Source organism: Gymnodraco acuticeps, unplaced genomic scaffold, assembly GCF_902827175.1.
Source record: "Gymnodraco acuticeps unplaced genomic scaffold, fGymAcu1.1, whole genome shotgun sequence".
Taxonomy (NCBI): Eukaryota; Metazoa; Chordata; class Actinopteri; order Perciformes; family Bathydraconidae; genus Gymnodraco; species Gymnodraco acuticeps.
The window spans coordinates 833,595-849,464 of NW_022989894.1; the positions used below are offsets into that span (position 1 = coordinate 833,595).

A 15,870-nucleotide genomic window follows, 5' to 3' on the forward strand; every position below is an offset into this window, starting at 1 on the left:
ATATTACTGCCCTTGAAACTGGTTTCCTTATCTAGATCATGCTTCAATCATGACTCAACATCAAAGTTAATGCATCAAACGGAGGATTTTGATCGTTGGACCTCAAAGTATTCTTTTACTGAGGCCTTCAAGCAAGAACTCACATCAAAAAGAGAGACAGAGAAGCAAAAAGAGATAGTGAGGAATGCCATTAGTATGGCTCCCAGTTGGAACACTATGCTAATCCCACGTAGAGATGATACTTTTCTATTTTATGTCTGGATCTATACTGCAAGGTCAGGCGGTGCATGTGTCAGCCTGTCCCTGTCTGACAGATGGTTACCTGACGTCACCCACAAAGTCAGACAGCCTTTAATACTTAATATCGCTGCACTCTCTCTCTCCTCTTTATATTCAGTCTCTGCAAACCAGAACGCTTCCTTTCTCAATCAACGACATCCAACTTGCAAGTTTGTTTCCCTCTAAAGCTGCACCCATAAATAAAGAGAAAGGACAGAAGCTGGCCATCTTGGTACAAGTAACCTTGCTCCAAGGGTAGCCTTTGTGTTTAGCAGATTGTTCCTCGTGAAAAGAGGACTGCTGCTACACAGAGCACTCAGTAGTAACATTTGCCCTCTTTTGCAGAGAAGACAATGACCAGGCCGATTAGGAGGAGTCTCGCAATAATGGCTATCTTCTGTGTGTGATTCTGTCTTCAGGTTGTCATGGTGAAAACTCACCTTAAAAAAAGGAAATGATTCTCCATTCAAAATGAAGCGCTTAGAGTATTTTTACATCTCCTGCATCTACCTTTAATCATGAGCCTTCAGATATATTTATGTGACCTTCAAGCCTGAAATGTTCACCGCAACAACAACAGACGGCTGCCATGCCATCTTAAGCCTGCTGGGTGTGAGGGTTAGATAATGAAATCCCTTACATAGTCACCATCTTCATTCCTGTTAACAAACCCAAAAATGAATCTTTTCATTGAACTGAAAAAGCTCTTAATGAAAAAATACAGTTCTTATGAGAAGTCAGAAATCTAGTAGTGTAGTGGGGATAAGAGTTGGAAGCAAGCAGATGTGCACGCTTTGAGTTCCTCTGGAAGCTCAACCTTATTTTACAGTCACCTCCCTTGGCTCTCTCTCTCTCATCTCTCTTCCTTTCTCTCTCGGGGCTGACAGAATTATCTTCTGCATCAGAGCTGAGGCTGGGCCAACGCTCCACACAGAGGACTCCATTTCACGCAGCCAGCCCCACTGTGGCCAAGGAGACACTGCCAATCACACTGGAGTATCAGTGGCATGGCCGTCCACCATTTTGTGCTCCTCAAGGTCTTCGACTGTCCTGCTCAGCTGAGTAGAGCTGCCTCTGCTGGCTCAGCTATCTCGTTACACAGATGGAAGTGTTTAGCTTTAAGAGCACAGACCTGAGCGAGCAGCTTCCTCTGCTGACTGTCATGGCAGTCAGCAGAAGCAGAAGTGAGATGTGTGGGTTATTATGTTCGCTGCAAAAGATGGCCACCTAGAGTGCGGCTCTGCTGTTCTTCACAAGCTGAACACAGAGAGAGATCTGAGGAGTGTGCTTCTAAATACGGAGCTTTCAAAAGCCCTGTCTTACATAGCCTTCAGTAAGTTCTGCAGATAACATCAAATACAGGTGACCCAACATGTTCTACAGTAAACATGTTGTAGTGCTTCCATGAGATGCTTTTTTCCTAGACTGAGAATCATAAAAGACTAGACTTAGAGCAACATGATTAAATATTCCATCCAAAAATGATTAAGTGCACCATTTAATTAATAGCCTTAGGCATGATTAGTTTTACAATGTTATATTGAAAGGAATAAGTAGATATATTTGGTTTTTCTCAAGAGGTATTTTCCCTCGAGCTCAGAGAGAAGAATTCTCAGAAATGAAGTACTGTACACAAGTAGGCTATGTTTAAAAATAATGTTTAGCTACTCTACATAGAGCACATACTGTACATGTTTGCAGTCAGACATACAGTATGAGGCTGTAACATGCTACATTCAGATGTATTTAGGCAGACACAGACGGGTTAAGAAAACAATGCTGAAGAGGCGGGCAAGTGAAGGATGTCCAAGGACAGATCTTGGAGAGAAATCAGGAAGTGTTTTCCCACAAAGACAATCACCCCAGGAAACCTTACATTCCACAATGCCTCTCATACCATTTCCTGACGTACAGTAAATCAATCTGCTGCTGTCTCAAATAAAATCTGTAACAACTTACATATACAAAACTGGAAACAGACTAGTCAGCTCTCAATCCAAACTCAAATCCAGTCACATACTGTATACTAGTTGTATGTTGTGACGATGCAATGACCATGAGCAAAACCGTCTTCCACCTTCTAACCTCATCTCAATCAAAGGTCTAAAACATTGATTTCATTCTTTTTTTCTATTAAATAGCCTTCAGCAGTATCCAATTCCACCAATTCACCCAAAAATAAAAAGATAACAAGAAAAAGCTGAGGTGCACTGAAGGGTTTCTTGTAAGTGGTGCTCTGTGGACAACTGCCAGAAAACACTGCAATGCTGACTTCCTGACAAGGCAGTTACTACAGTTACAGGGGGTGGGTGAGGTTACAAGCTAGTCAGGATGGAGTATTTCAGAGTGACCAAAAGAGGACACAGGAAGCAATATAAAATAGTAGAAACAAAGTCAAACTGAAGGTAAACTGAGACTGGTTTGCTAGCAGAAATACACTTGTTATTTTTTAACCTAGTGGTAAGTGAGGTTCCTCTCCAGGTTCAGCAAACCAGCAGCTCAACAAGTTTGAGAAGGGAAAGATGAGAGACCTATCAATATTAACTTACCACTGAGACCTCCTTTCCGAGCTCTTAAATATTTAATCGTCCTTGGACAGCTCTGTTGCTTCGTAGGCCGAGCCAGTGTGGATCCCTTCTACAAGACCACTCCTGTTCCTGCTCAATGAAGGCCTTGTCTGGTGGCACCACACTGCCCAAGGAACGGGCGTCTCCAAAGAATTCAGGATTTTTCCCCCCCACCACAGGCAGCTTGAATCTGACAGAGTTGGTTTACTGTCTCTTATAAGAGAAGGACATAAATCATGAATTTTTGCCAGGACACCTAAGTATGTTGGTCGACGGCTTAATTTATCTCAGCGTACAAACTGTCCCATCTGCTTAGACACATTATAGCTGAAGACTAGTAGACACAACTATGAGCTATACTGACCTACAAGCATGTTTTTCCAGGAGTGGAAAGGTAGCTTGATGTCTTGATGGAAAGCAGAGAGGAGGAACCAGTTCTGCAGCAGTGTAACGTGGCAACTGACAACAGAAACTGGAATGACACCTCTTAGCAAGCCACTTCCTTGTTCCATTTAAACCCAGGCGTGGTGTTGCTATTCCAAATAGACCTTTACCAGTTACACATCATTGACTTATTCAAACCAACCAGGCAGTTTTTTTTACTTTAATCTAAAACAACAAGCAGAATCAAAGTAAGAAAGGTAAGCATAATGCAAGAGAACCTAGTGAGGTTTTTGCTGTGCTGTAATGACTACAGTGTTTTGGATTTGGGTAGTGTGTTCCAGCCCACTAACAAGTGTAGCAGAAGGGCCTGGCTGCATCTCATGAGCCATGCATCATGTCAAGAAAGCACTCACTGGAGCATTTCAATTTGCTTTTGTGCGTCTCTCCGGCCTTCTTCACTGCCCCAGGTGGAGAAGAATGGAGGAGTACATCACCCAATGTGAGTGAGTGAGTGAATGGGGGAGAAGGAGGGGAGTGTGTGTGTGTGTGTGTGTGTGTGTGTGTGTGTGCACGCGCGAGGGACACAGAAAAGTATAAGAGTAAGTGATGAGCTTCACAAGCACTTCCTTCTAGCATTCAAACCATCACAGAAGTCTCTCTTGTTTAATCCTCTGTCCTCTATGTCAAGCTTTTTAAAGCGTAATCCTGAAATACCTTGCAAAAATCCAGTTATGTAATTTTTTTTCTCTGAAAGTTTCTACCATAGTTCAGTTCTGCCCTGTCACCTTAAAGATGAACTGCAGTAAAAATGTCAATGAAATATCTTATGCAGAGGTCAAATTTAACCAGTTTCGGTTGAATAGCCTTTGTAGCTAACATGGCAATAATATTTAGTCAGTTACAAATCTCCACCATGAAGATACCATTTTATACAGAGGTCAATATAAAATATGACAGTATCTTATAGCTTGTTGCATAATACAATCATATCCTTTAATCAAATCCCATATATTATGAATGGAGTAGGCTTAAAGAAACAGCAACTTTGGAAATATGAAGCACGAGTAAACACTAAAGTTTAAGAAACTATCCAGTATTTCTCTTCTGGAAAACCAAGCCCCATGTTAGTTTGAATTCATTAAAAAATAAATGCTTAAAAATATATCATGTTAGAAGAATATTAACAAAAATACTTAAGATTTTAAATCTAATTAAGCAGGGCTATAATGTATGATTCTTTTCTCATGTAATCTTTGTCTCAATTTTCTGGAGCCTAAGGCCACATTACATTTTAATGTCTCCTTTAATCTGATTAAAGATATTCGATTTAGTAATATAATAAATGACAAACGAAAGCAATGGTATACAATTATATCGGTTAACAAGTACTTTAAACAGAGAAAATATGCAAATACTGGATCAAATAATCGACTGATAATTCCAACTTTGCATTTAGACACAGGCCCTCCAGATCCCCTTGATTGGGTACAAATGCAGAAGTCACCTTAGGGCCCTGTGCTTTTCATTTTTAAAATTAATTTAGGGGAGTGTATTACCAGACACATTTGTAATTAATTACCACAAAGTAATTGCCACAAAGACAACCTGGGGACATCAGGAGCCTCTGAGAGCCTGGGGCCCCAGTGCAGTTGTCTACTTTGCCATGTTAGTTATCCAGCCTTGGTTTACTACAACACTTCTGCTACAAAGGCCATTTCTGCTACAGAAAGAGCAAACAGCCCTGACCTCCGTGACCTTAGCTGGTGAGTTAAACTAGCACACAGATTAGCTCCTATAGTGTAGCAAGAATAGGCTTCACAATGAGGAAGAATGTATTACAGGCTTGTGAAAGTTACTTCATGAAACTTGAAGAGACAGCAGACAGTGTCAGTATCCCAGAGACAATCTGTGTCAAAGAAACATCACAATCAAAAATCCCTGGGCTCATTTGCAGAACATCCACCATCCACCCAGACTATATCCATTGCACCCGTCTGTGACACAAATGTGTTGACGGCAGCAGATTCCTGTCCGGCCGTCCTCTATCGGCTCCTCCTTGAGAACCTGTTTGCCCTGCCACGCCAGGGAGAAGGAGCATCGCCTCCATTTTGATTGCTCTTCTCAGCCTGAGCATTGTCGCAGCACAGTGTGTCAAGCCCACAGTCTCCTTGTCAGCAAGATTTCACACAGTGGCCAGGGGAACTGCAGAGCGTAGCACAGACGCACACACACACACAACAGTAACAACCACAGGAACACACTTCAGCTTGCAAACACACCTCCACTCTGCTGGTCAACACACATCTTTAGGTTAGAACGTGTGAAAAGTAATCTACAGAGGATATGGAAAGCATTACGATAGAGGGCTTGTAAACAGATGACCATTCGTCCAAATGACTTTTAAAGTATTTTTAACACAAAAAAACGAAACAAACGCAGAAGTAAGACCTCACCCAAAAAACTGAAGGGTCCAAAAGTGTATAAGAAGTCTAAAAATTATCAACACTTAGCAATGATCAACACTTATGCCATTACAGTTTGTAGACAAAAGCAGCTGAACATTTATTCACCAAAAACACATTTAAAACTAAAAACAAGAATCATCTTGAGAACTTCCTTTCAGAATCCGCAACCAATACTTAACTCTATCTCACACAGAAGAAAGAGTGTGCTGACACCACTTTGTTGAACATTAACTACCTGCATGGCCAAAATACTGCATTATTCAGCATTACAATTCCTATCTCATACAAGTGTCCCCTCAGCCATCACAATCACAAACCTATACTGCCCAGAAATATAATTTGCAAAACTCTCAAAAGCTAAATGAACCCAAACATTGACACACTAAATAGTTTTAAATCCAGCAAAAAATGAAAGCAGCAAGTTCATGGAGTTAACCTTGAAAGCCCCACGAAACCCTCACTTTTCAGAGTTCTTCTGCTTCCTGTAGCACACTTAACTTCCGAGCTGAAAAAGCAGAAAAAGAAGCAGAAGAAGAGGAAGAAGGAGAAGGAGAAGAAGAGGTTGTGGCAGATCATTTATGAACACAACCTTTGTTCGTGAGGGATCCTGCCTGTCTGACTCCAGGCTCTCCTTGGAGACTCATCTGCTTTCCTCCATTTTATGGTGAAGCCCTACTAGTATGACATACCTGACAGCAAAGAGGCATCCAAACAGTGCAGGGGACAAGCGGGTTACAGTGTAGCAATAAGAGCAGAGACAAATACTTAGAATTCAAATATTACAAAAGCCACCATTTCACCACCATCAACAGATATCTAGCTCCAACCCTGTGGAGAACCAAAATCGCCACCAGATAAGGTTTCTTTTTATAAATTGAGAGGAGCAGAGGAGGGGGGGAGCACATATAGCTTCCTCACACTGGACATGGCTTTCATAGAGTGTGTGTGTGTGTGTGTGTGTGTGTGTGTGTGTGTGTGTGTGTGTGTGTGTGTGTGTGTGTGTGTGTGTGTGTGTGTGTGTGTGTGTGTGTGTGTGTGTGTGTGTGTGTGTGTGTGTGTGTGTGTGTGTGTGTGTGTGTGTGTGTGTGAGAGAGAGACTGGACCAGCGGCTATGCCAGCTCCTCTGTGTCGCTAATGGAGGCTGGTTGGGAGAGGAGAGCAATCCGGTGCAATGGCTTCTCCATGAAGCTAACACGCAACAACACGCACGGCCGGAGAGGGGACGCACAGCCGGGGCCAATAATTCCCCTGACCAGACATGTCAGAATAACAAAACACTCCGGTGCTGCTGAAACACGCAGGCGACACTCTTTACACCGCCGCGTCCATTTCCTTGTGTCACTTTGACAACATACCGAAAGGCGACATAGCGAGGAAGCGGTAGGTTGGTTAGGATATAAACTGGGAAGCGAGAAGACCCACTTGACTTTGGCTGCATGGGTGCCAGCCGGAGCGCCCACCCGACTAAAATCTCTCCCCAGCTTCCTCTCACAAGTCGGCTGGACTAAAAGGAGAAAAGGTGGTGGAGGCAGGCGATCAGCTCTTTCCAGGTCATTCACGAGGCGCTTTCCAAATTATATCCCATGATCTACCATACCGACGTTCTCGCAGACCTTGAAAGCCCAGCCGAAATCTTGGCGAAACTGGAAATATAGTGCAAGAGGAAAAAACTCACTGGTACAATCTTCTCCTCAAGCGATCCTCCCAAAAGTTGTCCTCGTATTTCATGCGTGCGCCCGGTCGGTCTAATGGATGATCGCCATCTTTCCTGCTTCTCCTTTGCTGCAGCTGCAGATGACCTGAGATCCGTCTGTCTCTGAATAATGAGCAACCACACAGACAAGGAAGACAATCTGCAAAGCAGGCTACACAAAGAAGTTTGGGAGACTAGCAAGCACCAGAGGGTGCACAAGAGTTTACGATGAGACGAGGGAGCATCAGCAGGGTGGACAACGTCAATGTCTGAGATCCTCATCCTTCATCTAGACTGAAGTCAGATAGCTTGCAAAGCCTTATCAGCGGCTGAGACCACCACCAGATACATGCGGGCTCCCACTATTTTATGTAGGCTTTCCATACTGTGTCTGCCACGTCATGGGGTTATCTGCAGTTCACTTTGGTGGTGATGATGCTGCTATTCCTCAGTTATACACACAGACAAGATATAAAAAAGGAAAAATAATAGATGGATAGATGTGATGATTCACACTTGATACACATTATAACAAATACATAAATCAAAATATACAAAAAAACACCAGTCCCATTAAACACTGCCCCCATCCAATTAGCATAATAAAACACCCCAAAGGTTAATCATCATTATTCAAATACATCACAAACAATACAAATGTTTTAATTAATTCTGCCCCTCATTCATGGAGAAAATATGGCCGATGTGTTGCAGTGTGTTGTCATTACACTATGATTGTAAAGTGGACGTGATGCTGCTGCAGGCTGGCTGCTCTGTCCACCAGCTGCTAACAAAGAGGGAGCTCAAGACAAAAGGTGCAGGGTCCTGCTCAGATGTATGTCAGACAGAGGAAGGATGGGTGTGTGGGTGGGGGTTGAGCGGCAAGAAGGGGGCACGCATGAGAGGGTGGGTAGTGAGGAGAAGAGTCTACCTTGCATGATTGAGCGCATATAGTGTCCTCCGAGAGCATTTTATGGCTTTTGATGAAAATAATTTAACATGTGTTAGCTGTGCTTATGCCCGCAAATGATGCACTTAAATACATTCAGGCTATTTACACAGTGTAGAGGCTCTTGTCACATAACTGCACTGGAAGATATTGAGAATTTCACGATAAATGTAGATCTTTTGTCAGGCGCACTTACCTTCACACATTCAAACAATCTAGAGCATTAATGTCTGATTGCATTCCATGTTGTGAAGCTCTTTTTATTTCTAGCACTGACCTTAGTTGATCTTAAATTCTTGCAGCTGAATGAGTTTCAATATCACAATAATACTCCATGTAATTGAAAGTTACATTGGCTCTAGGGTTTATTTATTCATCTTGTAGAACAATGGGAAAAAGATAGTCAACACAAGCTAATAGGTATATTTATCTAAATGACAGTATGTTTACTTTTGATACTTGTTCATAGTCATTGCTGCTATCATTATGATGTATTGTTGTGCGAGTCAAATGCATTGTGTCTTGCAGACAGTAGATGGCAACAACAACATCTGCCCTCGTTATAACAAATGCATGTGAACTTTAATTTAAATGCAATTAATTCCGAAAAAGGTCTTTGAATTCCAGAAACATGTTTGTAAACCTGATAATCCTGTTTCGAAGCCTCAGTCACAGAGCTAGTGTAGGGGCTTGTGAGTGATTGTTTGCTGATTTAAAGGCAGAGACACAGAGACGAATCAAATTTGTGTAAGATACAGACGTAGTAAATCATGTTTGACAAGTGTCAGTGTTGCCCCTTGTGAGATTTGGTTATGAATTATGTATTGTGGAATACATGTTTTTGTGACATTTAATAGAAAACTTCAGATAAGAAATTATATTCAGTCTGTCTTTATATCACCAACTTCCAATCCATGACACCAGTGCTAATACAAGTGCTAGGTTTTCCACAATACTGTTCATGAGTGTGATACAAACAGTGTCTGAAATATGTGACACCATGGGATCTGAATCATGTGAGAATATGGATTATATAATGTGCTCTTAAGCATAAGGTAACAGATGGCACAGGAATCAGCCTTTTTTTTAATGCAGGTCGATAGTGCCAGTTTTCCTGTTGCAGTGACGTAAATAGCCCCATGTATTTCCAAAACACTGTGGCAAAGAATCATTTGGCCCAAAAATGACTTTCTCCTTCTTCAGGTTTACCTCTAAATCTCCTTACTTCATTGATTTTGTTTTTCCTGCTCTTTTAAAATGTAAAAACACAAAAAAATATGTATATTATATTTATACCCTTTACATTTTTGATGTCTCAACAGATCTTTGAAGGAATGTCTCCGGTGTAGGAAGTGAGAAATACACACAAAGACACACACACTGTTGACAGTGCATCCGGTGGGTGCCAGGTAGCAGCCGGGGTTTATCATGCTGCTTGGACATATGTGTTCTGCGGCAAGTCTGATTAATATGGGATGGCCAGGAGTCCAGCGTACAGCAGAGGACAGACTGCACCAGGACATCCCCACTGGTCCGGCCTCCCCCTCACAACACACCAAGCCTCCATCCAGCACGGCTAAAAACAGACCGGTCGTCAGCGACTCAGATGGTCCAAGCGGTGGGAGACCGATGCTGCACAGATTTAGAAGGTAACCAAGGACTCTTAAGATGCATTACAATTCATGCAGCACTATTTCACTGTGAACATCTTTTGATTTATTTTGTTTGTCAGAAAATAAAGAAAAAAGCAGTATGAAACAGTTTTATAATTGCTTGCGTAAAACCCTCACACCCCATCGCATTTCAAATGTATATCTCTATATAAACACTCGCTGCTATATAACATGTGCAATATTATTATTATTATTATTATTAATGTGCTATGATAACATGGAATTACGTATCTGCCACTATGTTTTTTTTGCACTACTAAATACTGGTAATATTTACATGAATTATGTGACCGTCTATGTTTCATGTTTCCTGTAGATATTAAATTGTTCTTTTTACTGCACTTTTAGTGTATAGTTTTACTATTATGCTGCTGTGTTTATTGTATTTCTGTAACTCTGGCACAACAATTTCCATCGGGATAAATAAAGTCTTATCTTATCATATTTATTATAATAAAATAATGACAAAAAAGAGAAAATAATTGTAATAATAATAATAAGGAGGGAAAAAAGAAAAATAGGTTAATACAAGTAAATACAAATAAAATATACTAAACTCAATAAAATATATTTAATGTAATAATTTCTTTAGGCTTTTGCAAATACAAATGATAAAATGAGCTACTGAGAGGTTTTTTTTTACAATATGGACCTTCCCTTATAGTTTAGTATCCTGTATGTTGGGGAGAACTCAAATGCACCTGCACTCTAAAAACAAATGCCTTGGCTCAACAAAGAAAATCAAAGCAACAGTTTGCATCAATGTTTATTGAGTTAAGACAACTTCTAATGAAATTGTGTTAAACCAACAAAGTTATTTGAGTTAGGGGAGAAGGCTTTTCCTCTACAATCAGAGGTGTTTTTAATTACCACTTACTTAATAATTGGTATTATAAACACACGTTTTCAAGTTGATTACTCACAAAATTAAGTTGTTCCGACTAGTTTTACCACATGATTTAAAAGGAATTTTAAGTGATATGTACTTAATTACCATCATTGTGAACACACGTTTTTAAGTTGACAACCATTTATAAATTAAGTTGCTTCAAATATATTGTATTCAATAGTTTTGTTTCTTAGCTTTTTCATGTTTTTGCCTTTAAAGAAAGAAATTAATTGATTCCACAACAAAAATATTAGGCAATTAACTTTTTATTTTGAACTGCAGTTGTTTATTTCAACACATGATGTTTCAATCAGGAGAGAATTCATTTAGTTTGAACATTTATTGACACATGCCATATGATAAGGTGCATGAACACCTGAAATCACAGCTGACTGCAGGAGAGAGGAGAACCATGTTATAGTTTGAATGAGGTGACATGTAATAGGTTAAAGAGAACGCCTGTGATGAGCTGATTATATGCAGCTGCGGAGTGAATGTATATACACCCAGTCTTCCTGAAAGAACTTGCGCTGAGTTTCATTTCAATCTTGAGAAAAAAGATAAATAACACAAATTTAAATTGCCCCACAAATAATAAATAAACACATTAGCCATATTACCATGGGACATGGGGACACAGCAATTTGCCTATACAGTGCAACTACAAGGCTATCTACTGTATTTGAATGACAAAAGATGACACTCACCTTCAAATGTCCTTTGTATATTTCTATTTGTCTTAACTGTCGGAACTTGTCCAGGAATGTTAAGTGGGAGTGGACTTGAACTCCTTAACTCAAGGTGTAGAACAATTAAGTTATCAAGCCAATTGCATTACTTACTACAACTTGAATTTAGTTTTAAGTCAATTAACGCAGAAATCCGAGTTCAAATGACACACAATATTAAGTTGATGTAATTACCAACATTATTACGTCAACACAACTTATAAATTAATGTTTGCAACTTCAAATGTTTATCTAAATCAATTAACTCCCATTTTTATCTTGCAACCATGCATTTAATTAAGTGGAGGTGAAAGGTCGCCTGAATTCGTTTTTAGAGTGTGCTTGAAAAGTTCCCAAGACTGGAATTAAGACGCAGAGGAGTCCTGTACGGGTCAGTAAACATTACGAGCGGTCCACTGTGTGTGCCAGCGGAGGGAACAGAGGAGATATGATTATTTGTTGCCCTGATAGAGTCTTTGTGCATCTTCCGTTTCAAGTCTGATTGTGCTGCATGTTCACATCTCTTTGACTTTTCTCCCACATTAAACAGACAACTCCATGAATATACAATGAACACATAAACATAAATATGAATTATGTTATAGCTTGAACTAAGACGGACAACCATATGATGGATTCCTTCACTGGGCAGATTTTGACATAAGTGCTTTATTTAAATGTGTTTTTTTTGTGAGGTTATGATGAAAGAAATGGCAATACCTATTGTTGTTTCTTTCATCAGTATCTACACCATCTCCCCACAATCGGCTTTCTTCAAAGATTGCACTGCAGTATGAGAAATCACTTGAATCACAAAACACAAGTATAACAATGTGCATAAAAATGGTAATAAAACCATTGGCTTTTCCCTGCGAGGATTTTCCAACTGCGATGTTACATCTAGAAAATTGTCAAGGCATGAGCCTAAACGGAGAATGATCATGAATTATTAATGCTTCAATTACTATTTCATTTAGATAAGCCCTTTAACTCTCTAGAAATGCTTCATAAATGTCTTCATGTCTTCAGGATTACCAGAAATGGTTGCTCAGGCTGCTGTACTTTAAACAGACTTTCATTTGGCGTGTTGTGTGAAATTTGCATGTTTGCATGTCCTTCTTGTGCTCACACAGCTTTCCTCTATGTGTTTGACTACGTTCAAGCAGTTTAAAGATTTAAATGAGGTGAATTTGAGCTCCTATGTTGACTAAAGATGTGTGTTTGTTTGTTGTTTATCCTGCAAACTAGTGACCTGGATAGCGTGTGTCCTTTGTTGTCTTCACAATGCATGCTGGGTCCAACTCTGCAAGAATCTGAAGAGGTATAAGTAAATATGGACATTGACAGAATGGAGAATCTGTAAATATGTTCTAGAAAGAAAACCCCAATCAGCCGGGTGTTGCTGAGTCTTTATTTTTGGGATTTGAAGTGAAATATTCCTCTAAATCAAATGAGAACAGGCAGTACCATTAAAGTGCACTTACAGTCAATATCAAAATAGCACAATGGACAATGCCTGCTGTGTCATGTATGCAATTCGTCAGCAGTCTCAACTTTAAATGCTCTTTTGAATGAGAGCACTTTATATTTTTTGTGGAGCACAACAATTTGTGATGGCATAACAAAAGACACAGAGTGAGCATTTACATGTTTTACTTTCAGGATATAGAAATACTCAAAATGTTTCTAATTATTCAATTTAAAGAGCGTCTTCACTTATTAAGGACACCTGGTAATATTGTTCTTTTTAGAAGACATTTACAAAACATTTTATCACATTTTAAATGACCTTCAGCAAAACATGACAAATATGCTTTTTCACTTTCACTTGAATCTGCAGTTAACAAAAGCAAAGCAAATTGTTCAAATACACATCAAGGTCAATAAAAGTGATTTTAACAATCGAGCTGTTTATGCAGTCTCGTAATAACAGTTTGTAAGAAACGTCAAACACATTTGCATGCAGTTCCCAGCTCATTTGTAGCTATCATATTTAAATCTGTACATAGTATCCCTAAGTGTATCCCCTTTCTAAAGGACAGAGAGATTTCCCTGCCACTCCTGCTTATGCCTCTTCTGCTTCCTGGCTGACTGGCTGTGTCTTCTTCTGTGGTGTTTATGGTAACAATGCTGTATATGAGCGATCTGTTCACTTGGACTGTATGCAGACAAATGGATGCGTAAGAAAGCTTTTTATTTTCTTATCAGATCAATATTCAATATTTAGGGTTAAAATAAAAGACAGCGACATTAGTTAATGTTTTTAATATCACTATGAATATCCTAATATTAATTTCAACATAACTTACAGACATGCTAGAGACTTTGTGGGGCTATACTACATGGAGCTAAATAATATTGTCATCATGGCACCATGCCCACACTGAAAATATTAGCTATGTTAATAGTTTCTAATAAACATTGAAAACAAAGTCAAGCTGAAGCTGATGGGAATGTTTGTAATTTCAGGTATTTGGTCATATTCAAAGGATTGAACCCAACTGAGGATCGGGCTGGATGGCAAGTTAAGGGATGACCAAAGGTACAGTACATGTGAACATTTTTATGGAATCTATTTGCAATCAAGCCAATAGTTATTCAGATAATTGAATCAAACCACCATGTGTCAACTAGAAGGTGACCTCATGAACTTCTGAACTAAATTGTGCCAATCCATCTTGTAGGTATTGAGATATTTCACTGGATAAGTTGAACTTAACGTACAGGTAATGCTATTAAAAGTCATGGGATCACCATACTCTTGGTATTATCCTTTGGAAACCATAAACATCCTTCCAGATTGTATGGCATAGTAGTCCTTAAAATGTATCAATCTGGACCTAAATGGTAGACAGATCTACCGACTGCTAGCATAGCTAAACATGAGCATTTATTAGTCTTATTTTTTGTTTAATCTGCTTTATGTCTTTTTGTGGTTTAAAATATACAATTGGCCTATGTGCAACTTGTAAACACACTGTCCCCTGCAGATTTTATTCACAAGTGCTTTTCAGTATATTTTTGCACAATATAAATACCATTGCATGTGTGTGTGTGTTTCTGTGTGTGCAGGGGGATAATTTCTCATCGTGGGGATTTTTATTGCTTTCAAGTCCTCATTCCCTGACCTCAGTGAAGTGATTGCCTCTGATAATGCCATTAACCACTGGCCTGCAATTCTCTGGGGCGCAGTCAAGAGAATCAGAATAGAAAATACTTTTATTTCTGAGAGATAAGTGGATGTTTCTCAGCTGCGATTGATCAAATGGCAGAAATTGACCACATTTGATTTGCTTCTAACTAACTGAATCAAACATTGATCAGTCCTCACCTACTAAGCCTTTCATTTGTATTCCAGTGGCTGAGGGGGAGAAAGACGGTCAAATGAAAGGGCAGTAACAAATCACACTCATTTGTTGAAAAAAACAAAGGGCTTTTTTGTATGGTTGTAAACAGCAATATAATAGTGTATGATAATGATCTGAGCATTTTGTGTTAGGGATAATTGACAGAAGATAAATTCTGTCTTAAACTTCAGGGGTTTTATATTGTAATATAGAGTAAACTGGAGTATATAAACATAGCGTGGTATCATAATTTGTCTGGATTGCATGCAACCATTTACTCTTTTGTTTCATGTTGACATGTAAGGATGGAAATGTTTGTTGGATTACCACTTTTGTTCAGACTGAAATATCTTAACAAATGTTCGATTTATTGCCATGACATTTGGTAAAGACGCTCATGTTCCCCTAACATCTCTGTGATCCTCTGACACTTTCATCTAATCGCCACATGGTCAGAGTTATTACAACTGATGATGTTAATGGCAAATGTTAGCAAGCTTAGCGGCAAAACATGGTTATCATTATAACTGCATCATGTTTCTGTTCAAAACACCTTTTAGTTCATTCTTACAATAACACTTGCACAGCTGGATACTCTCAGTCTAGTTGTATGCAAAGCCCTTCAAGCAGCATCCTGAATAAAAGGTGTTGTGCATGTCAAGCTTATGTATTTTAATTTGTATCTCAAAGTCTCTACTGAACCATCACTTTCACGTCACTCCCTCTGTCCTTTGATCTTTGTTTCTGTCTGCAGGCGTTACCCAAGGTGTCCAGTCTTTATCCCCATCAATAAATCTGCTCTGCCACAGGAACTAAAAAGTCCCCAGGTGAGAGCTGTGCAAGGAGGCCCTCCTATCAGGGAACAGCCAAGCATACAGTGGACAGTGGCATCTCTG

At 39.6% G+C, this 15,870-nt stretch overlaps 1 protein-coding gene across 3 annotated transcripts in view; it reads right to left on the reverse strand.

Annotated features, from left to right (window-relative positions):
- The window catches only part of znf462 (zinc finger protein 462), a 39,014-nt gene extending 31,360 nt beyond the window's left edge, over window positions 1–7,654 (reverse strand). The window contains exon 1 of one of the 3 annotated variants that reach the window (XM_034204418.1): window positions 7,371–7,654. The gene's annotated coding sequence lies outside the window, so the exon portion shown is untranslated. Of the gene's footprint in view, window positions 1–2,828; window positions 3,244–7,117; window positions 7,289–7,370 lie in introns of those variants that run through there. The other 2 variants (XM_034204435.1, XM_034204427.1) reach the window with 2 other exon arrangements.
- Between the last annotated feature and the right edge of the window lie 8,216 nt (window positions 7,655–15,870).